The following is a 22,713-nucleotide window of genomic DNA, read 5'->3' as shown; positions in this document are numbered from 1 at the left end:
CCCAGTCTGGTAAGGCAGTGGGAAAGTACTCCTGAGACCCGCTAGAGCAGACATCTATGACGCCCTGTCCCACATCTCCTTGGCCACCCTGACCCACAGTTCTGATGGCCCCAGTTATGAACTGGGACTCAAGGTGACAGTGTCCCACCTCCAAGATGCTGCCACGAGTCACTCTGTATTTCTGCCTCAGAGCCGCTGCTAACGTCCTGGGTGCCTGGTCATATGTGAGAGTTAAAGCCCCCCAAAGAGTTCCAATTCACAAAGAACAGGAGCCGGATGGTAGATGCTCAGCCCCATGTCTTTAGAGTGACTGTTCCTGGAGAACTGTGCAAGCTTCTCGGAGATTTCATTGATATTGAGCATTGTTGTCTATAGCAGTGGCCTTGAAGAGACACCTTCAAATTGACTCTTCATACTTCCCTGTCTCAGTGTTTCAGTGTTGACACTCCTGCTTCCTTGGCTCACTTACCAAAACAATCTCCCTGCATCCAAGTCCTTCTATCAGGTTCTTCTTTGGGGGAGGGGCAGAAAAAACCTATACTAAGATAGCTGCTGATGATATTTTTTCCTGAAAAGAACTGTCTATTCTTCTGCTCACAGATTTTTTTTGTTTTAAAGATTGATTTATTTGAGAGAGAGAGAGAGAGAGAGCGCGCACGAGCGAGCTCGACGGCATGCACATGTGTTGGGAAAGGGTGGTGGGAGAGGGAGAAGGAGAGAAGCAGTCTCGCCACTGAGCAGGGAGCCCCACACAGGGCTCCATCCCAGGACCCGGAGATCATGACCTGAGCTGAAACCAAGAGTCAGCCAGCCAACTGAGCCACGCAGGCGCCCCTTCATAGTTCCTCAATGTAAGCATAACCAGATATTAAAACGGGACTTATTTGGAGTAAACTGCTGGGAACTGTCCCAGTTTGGGACCTCTGAGGGGGCAGATGCCAAGAAGGAGTAGACGTGCAAACAGATGTTGAGAAAATACCTGTCTAGGGTTGCGCAGGATGGAGGAGGAGGTTGGCATATAAGTGAGGACAGCCTTCAGACTGTCATGCAAGGCTGGAGATGCAGGAGAGAGAGAAGGGGGAAAGATTAGGTGGGAGGAGCTTCAGAGTGTTGTGCTATCCTGAGAGAGCCAGGGTGATGGGGATTCTGGAACAGAAGCTACGCATTAGATCAGTCTTCCATTGGGCAGAAATGGCCTGGTGCTGGTGTTCCCACCGTGCTCAGCCAAGTGTCCAGGGGGTTGTATGACCTTGGCGTGAGCGCTCTGGTAGATCAAAAGGTGTAATAGCTGAAGGCTGTCAGTTATACTCTGAAGATAGGGGTGTCATGCCTCCATGGCCGACACAGATGGGGGGAGGGGCAGAGAGAGAGAGGGACAAGCTGACTCCTCACTGAGCAGGGAGTCCCACGTGGGGCTCCATCCTAGGACCTGGAGATCATGAGGAACTAAAGGCAGATGCTTAATCGACTGAGCCTCGCAGGCATCCTCCACGTTTTAAATAGAGGCATCAGACCATCCTTGTAGGATTTACTGAGTATAGGTTCTGTTGTTTTTGGTCCAAATATAAGGAAAGGGGACAGTGATCCAGGCGAAAGTTGGCAATGAGAATTACAGGTTGCTGTTGGGGACGAGGCGGAAGTACTCAGCCACTTGATGCAAAAAAAGGTATGCTCCTGGAGAACTAATTGGAGAACTTAGTGTGTTTCATTTGGGGGTCGGGACTATGCCTGAACCCAGAGATGGCTGCTTGAATCATACCTTCGAATCTTCACAGAGAGAGACTCATCAGAGCTTACCACCAGAGAAAGAGGGGGGTGTACTGCAGGGCAGTGATCTGTGCTTCTAGTCTGATGGGGCAAAAAAATGCCAGATGTTTTCTGTGGGTCAGCATGGGCACGGTGGAAACTAGCTAGCTAGGTCAGCCTGACGAGCACAGGGACTAGAAGACATAGAATGTCTGGGTGAGGTGGGCCACCAGAGCAAAAGCCGACCTGGAGGGTTTCCCTACCATGCCGTCCTGGTGGAACCAGCCTTCACAGAGCTGGCTGGAAGGATGTAGAACAAAGAAGATGTTACCTTCCCAATGCAGGCTTCTCAGCTTGGGTCACGCCCAGCTGGTGGTTGCTGGGAGAGGAAGGAGGAAGGTTTAAGTGAGTGAGACTACGTTTTGATTTGGATTGGACTGGACTTTTTAATACTGGCGAATCAGTCTGTTTAATAACACCTAACAGTGACAAGAAAAGCTATGAAAACTGTCCTAGATTCTTCCAGGGGGAAAGGGAGATCTGATAGAATGATTTCAAAAGACTGGAAAAAAGGTGCGAGTGCATGATTTTCCCTTACCAAGTAGTTCTGCTTGTTTAAGAGTTAACTTGTATAAAACACTGCTTAGCATGGTAGTTTGGAAAAAGACCTCCTCTTACCGCCTAAATAGTACGAGGGCCAGCATCACCGTTTCATTTTCATAGTGGTAAATGTTTATTCCATTGCGGTTTATTCCACTCCCTCCACAGAGGGAGAAGTTCTCTGATCTCGATCGCCTTTTCAAATCTTCTAGGTGCACTACTTAGGGAAACGGGGAACATTTCAGGGTCTTTGGAACATCAATGTTTATTCATAAGAGTGGCCAAGTTCTCTTGAACCCCAGGAACAGTGTCAGGCACAGAAAAACCTGATTCTAGAAGCAAACGCCTGCTTTTTCTGCAGCCGTTTCTAAAGATGAACTTCGGGCTTCTTGTGAATCAGGACTCCTACTGCCCTCCAGGTTTTTCCCACTGCTGACCCCAAATTACCCCAGCTGCACAGAATTCGAAGATCCTCCCTCTTCCGTCCTAAAAGAAAACCAGCAGATCCCGTTCTTCGAAGCCTCCTTCCCCGCAGCCCCCGACCCCTCTGTCTTACTCCTTCCTTCCCTGGGGGCTGCCGAGGCTTTGGGACTGCGTCGGGCCCAGGGGCCTGCCCGGAGCTGGAGCGGGACGGCGCGCGCACGGAGGCCCGGCGGCCGGCAGAGGGCGCTGCGGCTGCGCTCGGCGGGGCGCCGGGCCGGGAGGAGGTGCCCGGGCCCCGGCGTGTGCGTCTCAGGGCGGCCGGGAGAGGGTGCGCGCTTCTGCCGCCCCGCACCGCCCTCCAGCGCGGGCCCGCTCGCCGCCCGGCGGCTGTCACCGCGGACCGCACCTTGCGAGCGAGGCACCCGGCTTGCGCGCCGCGCTCCGAGGCTCGGGCTTCGCCGCCGCCCGCCTCGTCGCTCGTCTTTGTCCGGGCGAGGCGGCCCGAGGAGCGGCAGCCGCGGCGGCCGAGCCGGGGCGCGCCCGGGCGGGCTGTCGGCGGGCCCCGGCCGCGGGCGCCGGTGGCCTCGGAGCGCCCGGAGCGGGGGCGGCGGCCTGGGCGGTGCCTGCGCGAGGTGAGTGCGGGGGCGCGGAGCGGGCGCTGCGGGCGCGGCGGCGGGCGTGGGCGGCCGGGGTGACGGCGCCGGCGGGCGCGCCGCAGGTGCGGAGGCGTCCCTGGCTGCGCCGCCTCCGCGGGCTCCTCTTGGCAAGTTTGTCGGGCGTCCCCTCCCTTTTCGGACCTCCGTGGCCGGTCCGGGCAGTCCAGACCTGTCGGTCCGTAGAAAACTCGAGCTGGAGGAGGAGGCGGCGGCGGCGGCGGAAGCGTGTGGGAACCGGGTCCCGAATGAGAGTCCCATTTAGGGCAGTGGCGGCTCCTTGCACATCTTGCTTGGCTCTTTCCCAGCCAGGTGAGCGAATCCTCTCCCGCGCGGTCCAGCGGGGGTCGGGCTGGGTCGGCAAGCCTGTCTTCTGGATCGCGCCGGCAGGCAGGTGCATGGAGTTAGGGAGCGGTTGCAGCCGGGCTCAGGGCAAGCGCAGTATTTTTTCGGCTTTTCTGTCCTCCTAGCACTTCTTCTTTCCTGCCCACACACCTGCTTGGGCGGAGGGATTGCGGCTCATGGGGCGCCTTCGCCGCTGCCAGGTTAAACATCCTCTGTTTCAGGAGGGGTGGTAGGTTAGTTGAGTCGAGTCCTTCCCCCCCACCTCCAGCTTGGGATAATTTGTTCTGTGTCTTCGTCTTAATTTAGTATGAATGTGTTATTTCCTCTGAGCTTTATGATGGTAAAGCAGTGAAGCGGTTTGCTACATCCATTTTCTCTTTTCCTTTCTTCTTTCTTTCTTTCTTTCTTTTTTTTTTTTTCCATTCTGAGCCTGTGCACAGAAGGAATTTCAGGCACACAAGTGATGTTACTACCATTCTATTTTAAATACAAACATGGAAAGAAGTACTCTTGGCAGGGTACCAAAGACGCCTGTACTCTCTGTTATGTAAGTGCTTTAAAAAATATTTGCTCATTGGTAAAGTTATAAAAGTGATTACCAGAGCATCTGAGGAGAAGGGTTGAAGATAAGTCAGAACTGTATTTTCAGACCAAAACTTTGCTTGAAGAGAAGCACGATCTTAGCTTGAGGTTCCCTTAAGATAATATAGGGCCTTTTCGCTGAACTTAATTGACAGAATTGCCAAACATTAAAAAGTAAAATAGATTCTGTAAAGGCCATTAAGAAACTTGGTGAAAATTTTTGACTACTGATTGATAAAGATGAAAAAAAAAAAGATCCCACGGATATCCTTTATGGCTTTCAAACTATTGAATGATTTTTCTTTTAGTATCTGATGGAAACTTAGTAATTGTAAGCTCTCAGTTTTTAAAGATCCCCCCCTCAATAAAATCTCTACTCGTATTTATGGCTTTTTTTTTTTTCTTCAGGGAAGAAGAAGATAAAAGTAGAAAACATCAGAAATTCCGATGTCTAGGCACCCCTCTCTTGTGCCCCCACCTCCTATTCCTTTCTGTTTTCAACTTATATATCATGGTTTGGGTTGATGCTGAGGCATATGTAATGTTCGCTCTCTTGGTGATTCTCCTATGCATCCGGGGCTGAGATCCATGGGGTAGCACTGTCTCTTTTAATTTGTCGCTTTGTAGCCCAGCGCGTGGCTACAGGGGTGTAAGGTAAATTAAAAAAAAAAAAAAAGTGGTTGAAAATTGGGGGAGAGGAAAATGGTATTGGAAAGAATTATAGTATGTACGCTTTTGTGTTTTATCCAAAGGTCTTCCTCGATGATTTTTTTAAACCTGCAGAAATCATTGTTGTTTGTCAGGGACCTATAATTTCATGTAAAATACATAAAGAAACCCTAGGTGGGACATTTCCTTGCGCCAAGGTAAGAGTGAAGTTGAGAAGTAGTGTCAAGGTATTCCTTCTGTGTGCACGAAAAGATAATCAAGTCTTACTAAAACAAAACAAAACAAAACAACTAATTAAAAACTTAATGTAGACTAGTAAATGAAGTGCAAAAAGCTTTTTATTGTTTTTAAGGTTGGTAATAGACCTGACTCAGTGCTTTCTGTCTATTTATGTAATTCCAAATATTCAGTTCTTATGGATGGTTTATGAACGCTTATGTAAGAACTACGACTATGCTTTTTCTACTCTGTGAAACTCCCTGTTTTGGCTATTACATAATTGACACAGTACTAGATTGTTAGAGCCCAAATAGGGGAAGGATGCACAACCCCAACCCAGCCCATGTACTTTTATAATGAATTGCTGCTGCCAAATTAGTGGGAACGGCAGGGATGGAGGTTTGTGAAAGAGAGATAAGAATAGCATCTAGAGGACTGATGTAATAGAATGCTGTTATGCTTCGCGGTTTTCTAGAGATTTTAATGCTGCGGTATAAACCACTGTAGTCTTTTATTTCTCCCAATAGAGGCGGATTTACCAGAAAGCTAATGAATCTTAAGCTTCAGGGCCCCTCATGCAGGCTTCTTCTGAGCCCCTTGGGAAGGCTACAAGCAATGTGTTCACACGGTCATACTTAATTTTATATTTGCATTTTGGATGCTTTTTAAATAAGAACGATGCTCTCCCCGCCCCCCTACCTCCCATCATATAAATGTAATGCTCTGCAAACTCAGAATCTGTTCTGGCTCTCAATTATGTTTGAATGTTAAGTTAACTTATAAAAATGCTTTTTCTTATTTTAACCATCTACAGTCTTATACAAAGACAAAAACCGAAATCTGGTCAATGTTGTAGTTGACCTGCTAAAAAAGAGAGAAGTGCTATAACCCAGGGCTGGGGGCTGGTTACCTGGAGAACCAAACCTTTGCCTCATGGTTTTGCACAAATGGGGCTTTTTTGGATCTGGGTGTGAGTTGGAAGAGGAGAAAAGCTGGGACAGGAGTGGGGAAGGGAGGAAGTGGGTTAAAGCCTTTCCACGTCTCAGAGGCAGGCTGCCAAGGGGAAAGAGTAAGAAATTACCACAAGAAGCTTCATTAATAAAATGTTAATAGAAAGAGATAACATCATCTCCATTAGGAGATCTTTTTGTAAACTCCTCAGGATCTGTCGCTAATATGAATTTTAAATAGGGAGCAAACTCAGGGATGGAGAATATTCTGTGGGAAACAAGTGCATGTCAGGAGAACTCACATGCACTGTTGATGTGCCCCATTAGCAACCTGATTATGTCCACTGCTGGAATGTTTGAAAGGGACTTGTTGAGAAGAGGGGAGGATTGTTCCTTTTTCTCTGACATGATTTCTACTTCCTATTCAGATGCCTTCGTGTCTTGTCTTTTTGATCCCTTTTGCACCAGCCCTTAAACCCCATCCATCCATTCCTCACTCCCCTGCACAAAGACGCTCTCCTTGACTAAACTTTAGTGAGGCTCCTTCGAGGACCCCTCTTGACCCCAGCGTTGGCCTGTAAGAACTGCAACTTGTAGCCCACTCCTCCCACACCCCACGCCATACACACACTAAGACACCTGAAAAACTCCTAACATGGCTTCTAGCAGCCTAAGACATGTCCCTGGGATGACCCATCCCCCGCCTTGAGTTGCTGTTTGAAAAAACCCAAGGCTGCCAAAAGAATTTACCCTTTGTACCAGCCAACACTTGAATGTGGGCCCTTGACTTCCCTTTCATTGAGTATTTATAGGAAAAACACAACCATAATCCTTTCTCTGCCCCTTTGAGATGTAGATGTATCTCCTACAAATCAGGAGTGTCTTTCTCAAAGACCTAAACGCCATTCCTTTGAATTGTAATCATTAGGGAGAATGGGGCCTCTGTCTCCCAGTCTCTATGGGAGCCTAACTTTGACAAGTGCCAGTTAGCAGGAGCAGATGGCCTAATTGCCTTGACTCTGACTCCTTGACTACCCTGCTTTTTGACTCTGCTTATATATTTTGCTTGTTCCCCTTTATTCCCCCATTCTTCTTTTAAAACACCCAGTCACCTCTACCTGGATGGAAGGTAAGCTCAGTTCTGTACTGAAGTCTCTTTCCCCCTTTGCAGTATATGCTGAATAAAATCTGCCTTTACTGCCCTTAGTGTCCAGCTTTGTTTTTCTTTTCTTTACTTTTTTTTTTTTTAAAGATTTTATTTATTTGACAGACAGAGAGAGTGAGAATACAAGGAGGGGGAGCAGCAGGCAGAGGGAGAGGGAGACTCAGATTTCCCACAGAGCAGGGAGCCCAATGTGGGTCTCGATCCCAGGACCTGAGCAGAAGGCAGATGACTAACCGACTGAGCCACTCAGGTGCCCCACAGCTTTGTTCTTCTATAATAGCATCCACCACATGGTCTAGAGTGTCTGTATGGGTCTGGTGCTATTCTAGGCATTAGGTATTACAGAGCGGTGAACAAAACAGATGAAAACTGTGCCCCCGAGGAATTCACAGTGTAATGGGTAAATTTAAATAAATATTCAGTGTATCAGGTAGGGATAGTGCTTCAGAGTAAACTAAATCATGAAAGGACTATAGGGCAGGGAATTGCTGTGGTTGAGGAGGGTGGTCAGGGAAGGCGTCTCTGAGAAGGGATATAGAGTGGAGCCCTGAAGGAGATGGAAGAATGAGCCATATGGCCATATGAGGGGGAGCGTTTTGCTCTTTGGGGAACAGCTTGTATATGGCCCTCAGACCAAAACTCCCCTGGCACATGGGAGGAGCAGCAGGGAGGTCTGGTGCTGCGGACAGCTGTGGGAGACTCTACTGCTGATGGCCAGTGCCTCCCCATAACAGCAGCCCATCTCTATAATTATGTTGTGGTGGTGTCTTGGGCCTACCCTTGGACACTCATCTTCAGCAGCCCAAGGCTGTGTCAGGAGAGTGGCGGTGTTGCTCTGGGGACTCTGGGTGGTGTGGTGGCTTGGCATTGGTTCTAACTGAGGGCCTCTCAGGGACTTGGAATCCAGTCTACACCATTACATGAACTGGGAGTTGGAGGGAGGTTGTTTGTCTTCATTGATGGTTCCCATTGGCTTGTTGCAGGAAAGGGACCAGCAGGAAAGTTGCATTTCTTCCTAGGCTCCCTGAAGTTCCCTAGGAGCAAGTAGAACTGTCCTGAATAAGGATATTGACAAAGGGAACCACATTACTCTTTCTTGGGGAATGTGGGGATGCTGAGAACCTAGAGCAACTTCTGAGGTGAAACTGAGCTGGAGAGAACCCTGTGGCCTAAAGGCAGCTGGGGTTAGGTTTTGAGGAGGGGAAATTGCTCTTTGGCTGATGAGGCTCTTGCATGCCCAGATGACTGCCTGATAGCTAGTAACCAAAACACATTGTGTACACACAGTCATTAAAGCTGTCAGTGGTGTATGTGATTAGGACCAAGCCAGTATTAATGACAGGTTGATATTGATTGATTTGGGGAACTTTGACTCACCCCCAGAAATGAAACGCCAACATGGTGTATTAGCATCTCTAAAGACCATAATAAGGTAAATAAATTTGTCCAGAAATAGGCTAGTATTGATATAGTGATTTTAAATGCTTTACAAAAGCACAGTGGAAAAAATGGAGCATGGAGTCACGGATTACAAGAAATAACAAAACGGCAGAAGCAAATAATGAACACTTAATAGGGAAGTTAAATTTCCACACTTAACCAGACTATTACAGCAGAGTACTAACCTAAAAACCTAATATGAACACTATCTCTTAAATGCCAGTGTAGGGGAAGTAATCTCAAATCATTCAGAATTAATTATTTTGTATTATGTTGTTTGAAATTACTCACTCAGAATAGCTTGTCAAGACAGGCAGTCTTTCTCCACAAACAATTGTCTTCTCAGGTTGGAAATGTTGCCACATATTAAGCCAAACATGTTTTTTGTCCCTAATGCTTATATCTCCATTAATTATTTTCTGGGGATGCCAATTTGAGAACTGAAATTATATAAAGGAATACTTTGGTTGAAATTGGTATTTGTAAGCCTGATGCATTTTTATGTTAGTGTTGCATTAATATCTTACGAAATATGTATGGCAGATACACCAAACATTACTTATAAATTCTACAGACTCCAACAAGTATTTCTTTAAAAAGAATCCACATTGTTTTAGTTTTACTGGTAACTACTAATGAGCTTTATATGGAGTGAGATAATATGCTTCTACTATAAGATTTAAGAAAATAGTTTAAATATAACTACTTTGTCCTCTACTCCTACTTTGCACTGAAATTTTTCTGCTAGATTTTGGGGTTATTATTTTGATGACAGCCCAGGATATTGTAATGGAATATAAAAGTGAATTAAAGCTAATATCTCAGTTTGGAGATTTTTTTTTTTAAAAGCAGAGATGTCTGAAAATTGCCTTTCTCTAAGTTTGGGACTAGAGAGAGGCTAGTCAGACACTTACCTCTGGTGCAAAATTTAAAGAGTTATCAAAAAACTGAGCAATAAAAAGAAATGATATTTTAATGCCATCAAAAAAGTCTCGAGAAAGTCTCGAGAAAGCCCTAATCTGTTACCTCTGGCTGACACTGAGGCTCTAAAACAAACAAGAAGAAAAAGCTAAGGCAGAGTTGTAAACTGTGTATCAGAGCATAGAAAGCATGTGTGAAAACATACATAGAACTCCACAACAAAGGCTGTGAAACATCAGTTCAAAGCATTTAAAGAAATTTCTGTTTTATTATTAGCTGATCACTAAAGCAGACTGAGCAGAGACTTAAGCAGCTCCATGTGATGAACAGACTTTATAGAATTATTCCAGGAAATGGACAAACAGCATCGTCATTAACAAATCAACAAACACTAATGATAAACCTTTCATGGAGAATGGAATCTGATTTTCAGAATTGCCATATTATTTAAAAACACGTAACACATACAGTGAAACAGGAAAATATAGTCCACATACAGGGAAAAAAGCCAGATGTGTCCCTGAGAGAGCCCAGATATTGGACTTGTTAGACAAATATTTTAAGTTAGTGAATATAAATGTATTCAAAGAGTGAAAGGAATTCATGTCTAAAGAATTAAAGTATGAAAATGATGTCTTACCTAATAGGGAATATTAATAAAAAGAAGAGTTACTAAAAACAAAACAAATTCTGAGGTTGAAAAGTACAATGACTGGAATGACAAAAAATGACTAGATGGGCTCAACAACAGATTTAAATAGGCAGAACTAAGAATTAGTGAACTTGGAAGTAAATTGATGGAAATTATACAGTTTTGTTTTTGTTTTTTGCATAATGTAAGTCCCAGAAGGAAGAGTGAGAAAGAGACAGAATCCTTGAAGAAACAATGGCCAAAAACTTGCCAAATTTCATTTAAAACATTAATCTGCAAACCCAGGAATCTCCATGTATTCCAAGGAGGATAAACACAGTGATCTATACTTAGTCAGTCAAACTTGTCAAAAGCTAAGAAAATAAAGTAGTGAGAAAGAAGTGAATCATTGTGTACAAGGGAGTCTCAATAAGATTAATAGCTAGCTTTTATCTGAAATCACAGAGGCCAGAAGGTAATAGGATGACATAGTCAAAGTTCTGAAAGAAGGACCAATCAAGAATTCTATATGCAGCAAAAATATCCTTCAAAACAAAAAATTAAGACATCTCAGAAAAATGAGATAATTTGTCACTAGCAGACTTCCCTACAAAAAATATGAAAGTGAATCTTTTTAGTTGTAACAAAAGAAACTTAGGCAATAACCCAAATTCATAGAAGAAATATAAAAATGTAAGTAAAGGTAAGTACATAAAAAAACATAAAAGATAGTATAAGCCATTGAGAAAATAACTAAAAAACACATAATCAAAAAAACAACAGGGGATTTAAAATGGTATACTAAAATATTTAACTTAAAAGAAGGCAGTAATGGAGGAATAGAGGAACAAAAGGGCACAAGACATATAGAAAATATAATGATATAGCTGATTTAAATTTTTTTATATTATGTGTAAATGGACTAAACCCTCCAATAAAAAGGCCAAGATTGGCAGAACAAATTAAATAAGCATGATCTAACTACAATCTCCCTATGACAGATCACTTTATATTTAAACACAAATAGTTTGAAAGTAAAAGGATAGAATAAGCTATACCATGCAAACAGTAACCAAAAGAGAGCTGTAGTGGCTATCCTAATATTAGAGAAATTTACTTTAAGTAAGTGATTATTACAAAGGATAAAGAAAGTCATTACATATTGATAGAAAGGTCAATTTATCAGGAAGACATTACATTTACAAATAAATGTGTAAATAGCAACAGATTCCAAAATATATGAATCAAAAACTGAAAGAATTGAAGGGAGAAATAGAAAATTCAGCAATAACAGTTGGAGATTTTAATTTCCCACTTTGAATAATGGATTGAAACAATGCAGAAGTTCAACAAAGAGTAGAAGATTTGAACAACATTATAAACTAGAACTAACAAACATTAATGAACACTACAGATAAGCACAGCAAAATACACATTGTTCTTAACTGCATATAGAAATTCTCCAGAATAGACTGTAGGTCATATAAGGTGACTGAACAAGTTTCAGTGAATTTAAAAATATTGAAATTATACAAAGTGTTTTCTGATCATGGTGGAATGATACTAAAAATCAGTGGTAGAAGGGAATTCAGAAATACACAAAATGTGGAAATTAACACACTCTTAAATAGCCAGTGGGTAAGAGAAGAAATCATAAGGGAAATTAGAATATACTTTGAGGTGAATGAAAACAAAAACATAACATACTAGAACTTATGGGTTCCTAAATTGGTGCTTAGAGGGAAATTTATATCTGTGAATGCCTATACTAACAAAAGAAAAAAGTAAGAAAAATGAAAAGACAACCGATGGAATGGGAAAAATATTTAGAAACCATATATCTGCCAAGGGGTTATATACAAGAATACACACACACAAGAATGTGGAGAAAAGGGAACACATGTGCTCTGTTGATGGGAATGTATCTTGGTATAGCCATTATGAAAGCCAGTAGGGGGTTACCCCCAAAATTAAAAATAGAACTACCACATGATTTAGTGATTCCACTCCTGGGAGTATATCCAAAAGAAAGAATTCCAAAGAAAATGAAAACACTATATTGAAGAGATATCTGCACCTCCATGTTCATAACATCATTATATGTAGTATCTAAGACGTGGAAACAACGTCAAGTGCCCATTAGTCAGAATAAATGGATAAAGAAGCTGTGATACACAGGAATATTATTCAGCTTAAAAAGAAGGACATCCTGCCATTGACAACAACAGGGATGGACCTTGAGGGAATTATAATGCATGAAATAAGTCAGAGAAAGAAAAATGCTATATGATCTCACTTATGTGTAGAACCTAAAAACAAACAAACAAACAAACAAACCAAGCCCAAATCACCCGAACTCATAGAAAAAGAGATTAGGTTTGTGATTTTTGGAGGTAGTGTGGTGGTGAGGGGTGGAAGAATTGGATGAAGGTGGCCAAAATATACAGAATAGATACACTTCCAGTTATAAGATAAATAAATATTGCAGATGTAATGTGCAATATGATGACTATAGTTAACATAGTATATGAAATTCTTAATAGAGTAAATCTTAAGAGTTCTTATCAGATAGAAAAAACCTTTTTTTTTATCTATATGAGATGATGGATGTTAACTAAACTTGCTGTGATAATTCACAATATATGTAAGTCAATATATTGTAAGTAATTATGTTGTACACCTTAAACTTATGGAATGCTATATGTCAGTTGTAACTTAAACTGGGGGAGAAAAACCCAAAAACAAAAGAGGGGAGATCACAAATCAAACTTAACCTTTTACCTTGAGGAAGTAGAAAAAGAAGAGCAAATGAAAACCAAAAAAGTAGAAGGAGGAAATAATAAAGACTAGAGCAGAAATAAATAAAATGGAGAATAGAAAACAATAGAAAAAAATCAGTGAACCCCAAAATTAGTCCCTTGGAAAAAAACCAATGAAATTGACAAACCATTATCTGGCTGACCAATAGAAAAACGGAAAAGACTCAATTACTGAAATCAGAAATAAAAAGGAGCAACACTATCCACCTTGGAGAAATAAAAAGGATCAAATTATGAATAATTTTACGTCAACAAATTAGGATAACCTAGATGAAATGGACAAAGTCCTATGAAGACATAGACGACCATACTACTCAAGAAGAAATAGAAACTTTGAAGTGAACTATTATGAAAAAACTCCCACAGGGCCAAGCCCAGGCTCAGATGGCTCCACTGATAAATTCTACCAAATGTGTAAAGAAGCCTTAACAATAGTATAGCACAATCTCATATAGAAAATGGAAAAGGAAGGGCCATTTCCCAAATCATTGTTTGAGGCCAGTGTAACAAAACCATACAAAGTGATCACAAGAAAAGTACAGTTGAACCTGGAACAATGCAAGGGTGAAGGGCACCAACCTCCCATGCAGTTGAAAATCCACGAGTAACTTTTGACTCTCCCAAAACTTAACTAATAGCTTACCATTGGCTAGCAGCCTTACTGATAACAGTCAAACATGTATTTTGTATGTCATATGTATTATACATACTTGTTATATATAATAAAGTAAGCTAGAGAAAAGAAAATGTTATTATGAAAATCATAAGGAAAATACATTTACAGTACTCTATTTATTGAAAGAAATTGTATGTAAGTGGACCCACACAGTTCAAACCCCTGTTGTTCAAGGGTCAACTTTATAAACTGATACGAATATAAAAGCAAAAACCTGTAGCAGAATACTTGTCAACTGAAGCCAGCAACATAGGGAAAGTTTTCTAAACTATGACCAAGTGGGATTTATCTGCAGAATGCAAGATTGGCTTAACATATGAAAATCACTGGAATATACCTTATTAATAGAATAAGGTACAAAAACTGCATAATCATCTCAATAGGCATAGGAAAAGCACCTGACATATTGCAGCAGCACTTCCTGATAAATGCATTTACAAAACTAGGAATAGAAGGAAACTTCCTTGAGCCAATGAAGGGCATTTTCTAAAACCCTGTAACTAATGTAATACTTACTGGTGAAAGACTGAATGCATTCCCCTTGAGATAAGGAAAAGATGAGGATGCCTGATTTTTTCATATTTATGCAGTGTTGTATCAGAGATTCTAGCCAAGGCAATTTGGCAAGAAAAAGAAATAAAAGACATTCAGATTAGAAAGGAAGAGGTAAAACTATTTCAGTTTGCAGATGACATGATCTTATATGTAGATAATCTTAAGGGCTACACACTCAGAACTAATAAATTTAGCAAGATTGTAGTATATAAGATCAATAAACAAAAAATCAATTCTGTATGTTTATAGCAAATAATTTGCAAATGAAACAAAATTACATTCATAGTAGCATCAAAAAGAATAAAATACTTAGGAACAAATTTAGCAAAAACACATAAGATTGTACACCAAAAACTATAAAATATTAATATATTTATATATTTATATTTATATTTAAATATATTTATATTTATCACTAAAATATCACTATAAAATATCACAAAAGAAATTAAAGTTAACCTAAATAAGTGGAAAGACATTCCCTCCTCATGGATTGGAGGACAATATTGTCAAGATGGCAGTGCTCTCCATCTACAGAGTCCATGCAGTTCATATCTAAATTCTAGCTCCCTTTTGGGCAGAAATTGACAAGCTGATCCTGAAATGTTTATGGAAATGCAAGGGACTCAGAATAGCCAGAGCAATCCTGAGAAACCAAAACAAAGTTGAAGGACTTGAACTTCCTCGTTTCAAAAGTTACTACAGAGCTACAGTGATAAAGATAGTGTGGTACTGGCATAAATAGAGTCTTAAGGATCTTTGGCATAAAAGTAAGAGTCCAGAAATAAACCCTTACATTTATGATCATTGATTACCAGCAAGGGTAACCAGGCAATCTGGTAGAAAAAGAATCGTCCTTTTAACAAATGGTGCTGGAATAACTAGACTCTGCATGCAAAAGAATGAAGCTGAGCCTTACTTTACACTATAAACAAAAGTTCATCCAAAATGGATCATTGACTTTAAGGCAGGAACTAAAAGAAAACAGGAGTAAATCTTCTCAGTCTTGGATCAGGCAATTTCTTGGATAGGACATCAAAAACACAAGAGATGAAAGAAAAAAATAAATAAATTGGACTTCATAAAAATTAAAAGCTTTTGTGCTTTAGAGAATATCATCAAGAAAGAGAAAAGACAACCCATAGAATTGGAAAAAATTTTTCACAAATCATGTATCAAATAAGGAACCTATACTCGAAATATTTAAGAATGTTTATGACTCAATATATAAAGACAAATGACTAAAAAATTGAACAAAGGACTTGAGATGACATTTCTCAAAAGAAGTCATACCAATGGCCAAGGCATATGCAAAGGCAGTCAACATTATTGGTTGTTAAGAACAAAGAAAACAAAAGCACAATGAAATACTACTAACATACTCACTAAGCTGGCTAACATAAAAAATGAAGATAATAAGTATTGGTAAAGATATGGAAACCTTGGTACCCTATATACTGTTGGTGGGACCATGAAATGGTGCTGCCACTTTAGAAAACAGTTACTAGTTTCTCAAATTATCAACATAGAGTTACAAGATAACCCAGCAATTTCATTACTAAGTTTATACCCAAGAGAATTGAAAATTTATGTACACCAATGTGTGCCTAATAGCTCCAAACTGGAAACAATTCCAGTACCCATTAACTTATGAATGAATAAACAAAATGTAGTATATTCATAGACTATTATCATCCATAAAAAGGAATGAAATATTGACTCATGGTATAACATAGGTGAACTTTGAAAACATTTTAACTGACAGAAGACAAACCTGAACGACCACATATTATGTGATTCCATTTATATCAAATGTCCGTAATAGGCAAAATTATATGGAAAACAGATTAGTGGTTGCCTGGGGTGGGCAGAGAGAGAGCGGTAGAGTGTCTGCTAATTGAGATGGGTTTCTTTGGGGATAATGCAAATGTTCTGGAATTTGATACTGGCAATAGTTAAACAACATTGTGAATGTATTAAACTACTGGATTGTACCCTTTCAAATGGTGAATTTTACGGTAGGTGAATTACATGACAGTGCTGTTATTATTATTCATCTTGATTCCTGTGTTTTTCTCTATTCCTGAGTTTTTGGTTTCCTTTAAATTTCGTGCCTGAGGGATGCCTGGGTGGCTCAGTCAGTTAGGCATCTCACTTTGGCTCAGTTATGATCCCAGGGTCCTGGGACTGAGTCCTACATTGGGCTCCTTGTTCAATGTGGAGCCTGCTTCTCCCTCTGCCCCTGACCCCCACTCATGAACTCACTCATGCTCTCTCTCTCTCTCTATGACAAATAAAATCTTAAAAGTAAATAAATTTTGTGCCTGAGGCAAGTGGTTGGCCTCTCCGTAGTCCTGGCCTTGCTTTTTTCTACTGGCCTTTGCCTCAGAATTCATAAGATAACTATATTGGAGAATTAGAAACCTTAGGAGTTACGTGTGGAAGAACCAACAGCTGATGGTGGAGAAGAACCCCAGCGAGCTGACAGAACTCTGAAAGCAATATTCTGTGAGTTTGGAATGTAGGCACAAACTCTGTATATCTAGCAGGGCCATGCCACGTGACACAGTGGCGCAGTTGGATGTCTGTGGTCTGTAATCTTTAGGAAAAGTTAGCATCATCCTAACGGATTTATCAGTGAGAAAAGTCATACTTCATAGAGTAACACCATTCAATGGAAATATAACGTGAGCCACACGTGTATTGTTTTTCTAGTAGCCAAATAAAGAAGACAAAAAGAAACACATTAATTTTAACACATTTTACTTACCCAAACATATCCAAAATATTATCATTTTAACACATTGAAATCTTTTTTTTTTTTTAAGATTTTATTTATTTATCTGACAGAGAGAGATCACAAGCAGACGGAGAGGCAGGCAGAGAGAGAGATAGAGGGAAGCAGGCTCCCCGCTGAGCAGAGAGCCCGATGCGGGACTCGATCCCAGGACCCTGAGACCATGACCTGAGCCGAAGGCAGCGGCTTAACCCACTGAGCCACCCAGGCGCCCCCACATTGAAATCTTTTATATTCCTTTTGTCATACTGAATCTTCAAAGTGTGTATTTTAAACTTACAGTGCATTCCAGTTCAGTCTAGCCACATCCCAAGCATCCCGTAGAGATACGTGGCTAAGTGGCTACTGTATTGATGGTTATGGAATTATTTTTATAAAATCAGATTCAAGAGACACAGCGTAGTACACTGGTTTTAAGTTGGATCCAGGTTCAGGTTCTGGTTTTGGCTCTAACACTGCATTTATTTTGAAAACATTTGCTGATATCTGTTCTCAAAATTTATATAGCCCATATCTATGAACAGACAGGTAATAATGGAGACAAGTAAAGTCCTACTTTATTGTTCTAACTACTATAGTGTCCATCAGAGGAAGTGGTGAGTTCTAACTGGGTAGGGACCAGTAGTGGTCAGGAAGGGCTTCATAAAAAAGAGAAGTTTGAGCTCCACCCTGGAACACGAGGTAGGTAAAGGACAAAGGTAAAATAAGGGAGGCTTAAGCTAGTCCTGCCCAGGAAATTGCTTAGAAGGTTGGTTTAGCCAGAGTATGGTTATGAATGGGTGGCTGAAGGAGTGGTGTGGTTGAAGTAGGGTCGGGAGCCATGTTTTTGGAGGGTACCTGCAAAGGAGTTTAGAATATATTACATATTAGGCAGTGGGCAACACTAAAGAACTCTTTTTTTTTTAATGTAATAACTTTGAAATTTGCTATCTATTTTTCCTTGCTCTAAAATAGATTTACGATGTTTACATGTATATGTGGTTCATTTTTGTGTTAATTTATTTATTTTTATTTTATTTTATTTCTTTTCTGTGTTCCAGCATTCATTGTTTATGCACCACACACAGTGCTCCATGCAAAACGTGCCCTCCTTAATACTCACCACCAGGCTCACCCAACCCCCTACTCCCTCCCCTCCAAAACCTTCAGTTTCTCAGAGTCCACAATCTCTCATGGTTCATCTCCCCCCTCTGATTTCCCCCAACTTAATTCTCCTCTCCTTCTCCCAATGTCCTCCATGTTATTCTTTATGCTACACAAGTATATGACAATGACTCTCTCTGCTTGACTTATTTCACTCAGCATAATCCCTTCCAGTCCCATTCATGTTGATACAAAAGTTGGGTATTCATCCTTTCTGATGGAGGCATACTACTCCATTGTGTATATGGATCACATCTTCTTTATCCATTCATCCGTTGAAGGGCATCTTGGTTCTTTCCACAGTTTGGTGACTGTGGCCATTGCTGCTATGAACATTGGGGTACAGATGGCCCTTATTTCACGACACCTCTGTCTTTGGGGTAAATACCCAGTGGTGCAGTTGCAGGGTCATAGGGAAGCTCTATTTTTAATTTCTTAAGGAATCTCCACACTCTTTTCCAAAGTGGCTGCACCAACTCTTAAGAAGTAAGTCACGGTCATAGGGAAGTTCTATTTTTAATTTCTTGAGGAATCTCCACACTGTTCTCCAAAGAGGCTGCACCATCTTGCATTCCCACCAACAGTGTAAGAGGGTTCTCCTTTCTCCACATCCTCTCCAACATACATTGTTTCCTGTTTTGTTAATTTTGGCCATTCTAATTGGTGTAAGGTGATATCTCAATGTGGTTTTAATTTGAATCTCCCTGAGGGCTAGTGATGATGAACATTTTTTCATGTGTCTGATAGCCATTTGTATGTCTTGATTGGAGAAGTGTCTGTTCATATCTTCTGCCCATTTTTTGATATGTTTGCCTGTTTCATGTGTGTTGAGTTTGAGGATTCATTATAGATCCTGGATATCAACCTTTTGTCTGTACTGTCATTTGCAAATATCTTCTCCCATTCCGTGGGTTGTCTCTTTGTTTTCTTGACTGTTTCCTTTGCTGTGAAGAAGCCTCTGATTTTGATGAAGTCCCAGAAGTTTATTTTCGCTTTAGTTTCCTTTGCCTTTGGAGACATATCTTGAAAGAAGTTGCTGTGGCTGATATCGAAGAGATTACTGCCTATGTTCTCCTCTAGGATTCTGATGGATTCCTGTCTCACGTTGAGGTCTTTTATCCATTTTGAGTTTATCTTTGTGTACGGTGTAAGAGAGTGGTCGAGTTTCATTCTTCTACATATAGCTGTCCAGTTTTCCCAGCACCATTTATTGAAGAGACTATCTTTTTTCCACTGTATATTTTCCCCTGTTTTGTCGAAGATTAATTGACCATAGAGTTGAGGGTCCATATCTGGGCTTTCTACTCTGTTCCACTGGTCTATGTGTCTGTTTTAATGCCAGTACCATGCTGTCTTGGTGATCACAGCTTTGTAATAAAGCTTGAAATCAGGTAATGTATGCCCCCAGCTTTATTTTTGTTTTTCAACATTTCCTTAGCGATTCGGGGTCTCTTCTAATTCCATACACATTTTAGGATTATTTGCTCCAGCTCTTTGAAGAATACCGGTGGAATTTTGATAGGAATGGCATTAAAAGTATAGAGGCTCTAGGCAGTATAGTCATTTTAACAATGTTTATTCTTCCGATCCAAGAGCATGCAATGGTCTTTCATCTTTTTGTGTTTTCTTCAATTTTTTTCATGAGTGTTCTGTAGTTCCTCAAGCACAGATCCTTTACCTCTTTGTTTAGGTTTATTCCCAGGTATCTTATGGTTCTTGGTGCTATCATAAATGGAATCGATTCTCTAATTTCCCTTTCTGTATTTTCATTGTTAGTGTTTAAGAAAGCCACTGATTTCTGCACATTGACTTTGTATCCTGCCACGTTGCTGAATTGCTGTATGAGTTCTAGTAGTTTGGGGGTGGAGTATTTTGGGTTTTCCATATAAAGAATCATGTCATCTGCGAATAGAGAGAGTTTGACTTCTTCATTGCCAATTTGGATACCTTTTATTTCTCTTTGTTGTCTGATTGCTGTTGCTAGGACTTCTAATACTATGTTGAACAAGAGTGGTGAAAGTGGGCATCCTTATCTTGTTCCTGATCTCAAACCAAACCAAACTTATAAGCAGTCTGCTAAGAGAGCTGCATACCAATTCCCTGACTTTATGTCCTGTTGTTTGAAAATATTGTCGGTAGCTCAAAACCAAGATCAGATTGATGTAATTTCTGAATTTGAAAATTATGCTTTAGGGTTTTGTGTTTTTTGCTCACTTCAAAAATGAACCATTCTGTGTGGGGAAGATATGGTTGTTTGCAATTTCTCTGTTCATTTTGTCCTTTTATATGAATTCAAAAAATAGTCATTAAACTTACCTACCATTTTAACTAAATTTAGCTTTCCCTCTTTTTAAAAATTATTATTCAAGTATAATTAACAGTGTTATATTAGTTGCAAGTGTACAATTTATTGATTCAACAATTCTATACATTTCTCAGTACTTATCAAGATGAATGTACTCTTAATCCTGTTCAACTGTTTCACCCATCTGTCCACCTGCCTCCCCTCTGGCAACCACCAGTTTGTTCTCTGTATTAAGAGTCTCTGTATTAGTGGGTTTTTTGTTGTTGTTGTCGTTGTCTTTTTTTTTTTTTTGGTCTCTTTTCTAAAATTTTCATTTGTTTTGTTTCTTAAATTCCACACATGAATGAAATCATGTGGTATTTCTTTCTCTGTTTGACAGATTTCACTTAGCATTATACCCTCTGGTTCCACCCATGTTGTTGCCAGTAGCAAGATTTTATTCCTTTTTATGGCTGAGTAATCTGTGTGTGTGTGTTTGTGTGTGTGTGTATCACATCTTCTTTATCCATTCATCTATCAATGGACCCTTGGGTTGCTTCCATATCTTGGCTATTGTTAATAATGTTGTAGTAAATATTGGGGTGCATATGTCTTTTCAAATTAGTGTTCCAATATTCTTGGATAAATATCCAGTAGTAGAGTTCCTGGATCAGATGGTAATTCTTTTTAAAAATTTTTGGAGAACCTCCATACTGTTAACCACAATGGCTGCACCAGTTCGGATTCTCACCAGCAGGGCATGAGGGTTTTTTTTTTTCCACATCCTCACCAACACTCATTGTTTCTTGTGTTTTTAATGTTAGTCATTCTGACATGTGTTAGGTGATATCTCATTGTGGCTTTGATTTGCATTTCCCTGGTGATTAAGCATCTTTACGTGTCTTTTAGCCATCCATATGTCTTTTTGGAAAAATGTCTATTCATGTCTTCTGCCCATTTTTTGATTGGATTATTCATTGTTTTTTGTTTTTGTTTTTGGTGTTGAGTTATATAGTCTTTTTATATAGGACTCCAAGGCATTAGGTAACACCTGCTTTCCTTGTCTTTTATGTCAGCTTCCCTGTTTTGTTGCCTGCTGATGTTCTGCAGACCCTGTTCTTTTTTTTCTTTTTTAATGGAGAAAATCTTTTTTTTTTTTTTTTAAGATTTTATTTATTTGCCAGAGAGAGAGAGAGAGAGTACACACAAGCAGGCAGAGAGGCAGGCAGAGGCAGCAAGAGAAGCAGGCTCCCTGCCAAGCAAGGAGTCCGATGCGGGACTTGATCCCAGGACCCTGGGATCATGACCTGAGTCGAAGGCAGCGGCTTAACCAACTGAGCCACCCAGGCGTCCTGACCCTGTTCTAATCTCAGTAATAATTACCAGTGATCCAGGGCTCTTCCATAAGAGGTTGACCAGTTGGTTCTTAGGCAGCCCCTGGCTCTTCACAGAGTGGCTTTTCTTAGTTATTACCTGGTAGCTTCCACACATGCATGCATGTGTCTTCACATACCTTAGCTAACACTCCTTAACTATGTTCATACTCTTAGTCCATCACTGTATTAACATAATGTCAGTTTCTAACTCTTTCACAATGGGTGGTGCAATTCCAACTGGTCCGTTAATTACAGGCTCTTATATTTGTAGTAGCTCTTTTATTTTGGCATACCTATCATAATAATAATGATTTCTATTCTCTGTTATTATTAGTGCTATCATTTAGCTATTTCCATCATTAACACATATATCTTCTGCATTATAGTGATGCACATTTTATCGTAATACCTCTGTTTTAAAGGGAAGGGTGGTACTAGAACAGTCAAGAGTGCCGCTGAAGGTAGGATTTACTATTCGTGCATTTCCTTTCCTGGTCCTATGTGTTTTAAAATTCTGATTGGATATGAACAAACAATAGGTTGCACCTAGCATGTCAGCTGGGGCTCTGCAGTCAAAATGCAGATTTTGACCCCACAACTTTTCTTCAGATAATTAATTTTCAAAAATAGGGAGTACTGGGTGTGGTGCATAAACAATGAATTCTGGTACCTTGAGAAGAAATTAAAAAAATAAAAAATTAATATATAAAAAATAGGGA

The 22,713-nt window shown here is 40.5% G+C and overlaps 1 protein-coding gene across 2 annotated transcripts in view; it reads left to right on the top strand.

Annotated features, from left to right (window-relative positions):
• Nucleotides 1-3,310: 3,310 nt before the first annotated feature.
• Nucleotides 3,311-22,713, top strand: part of MTUS2 (microtubule associated scaffold protein 2) — a 576,541-nt gene continuing 557,138 nt past the window's right edge. The window contains exon 1 of one of the 2 annotated variants that reach the window (XM_032314531.1): nt 3,311-3,401. The gene's annotated coding sequence lies outside the window, so the exon portion shown is untranslated. Of the gene's footprint in view, nt 3,402-3,456; nt 3,735-22,713 lie in introns of those variants that run through there. The other variant, XM_032314532.1, reaches the window with a different exon arrangement.

The sequence above is a fragment of the Mustela erminea genome, chromosome 15 (assembly GCF_009829155.1).
Source record: "Mustela erminea isolate mMusErm1 chromosome 15, mMusErm1.Pri, whole genome shotgun sequence".
In the NCBI taxonomy this organism is placed as follows: domain Eukaryota; kingdom Metazoa; phylum Chordata; class Mammalia; order Carnivora; family Mustelidae; genus Mustela; species Mustela erminea.
The sequence above is the reverse complement of the archived record's forward strand: the minus strand, read 5'-3'. Positions and strand labels throughout refer to the sequence as shown.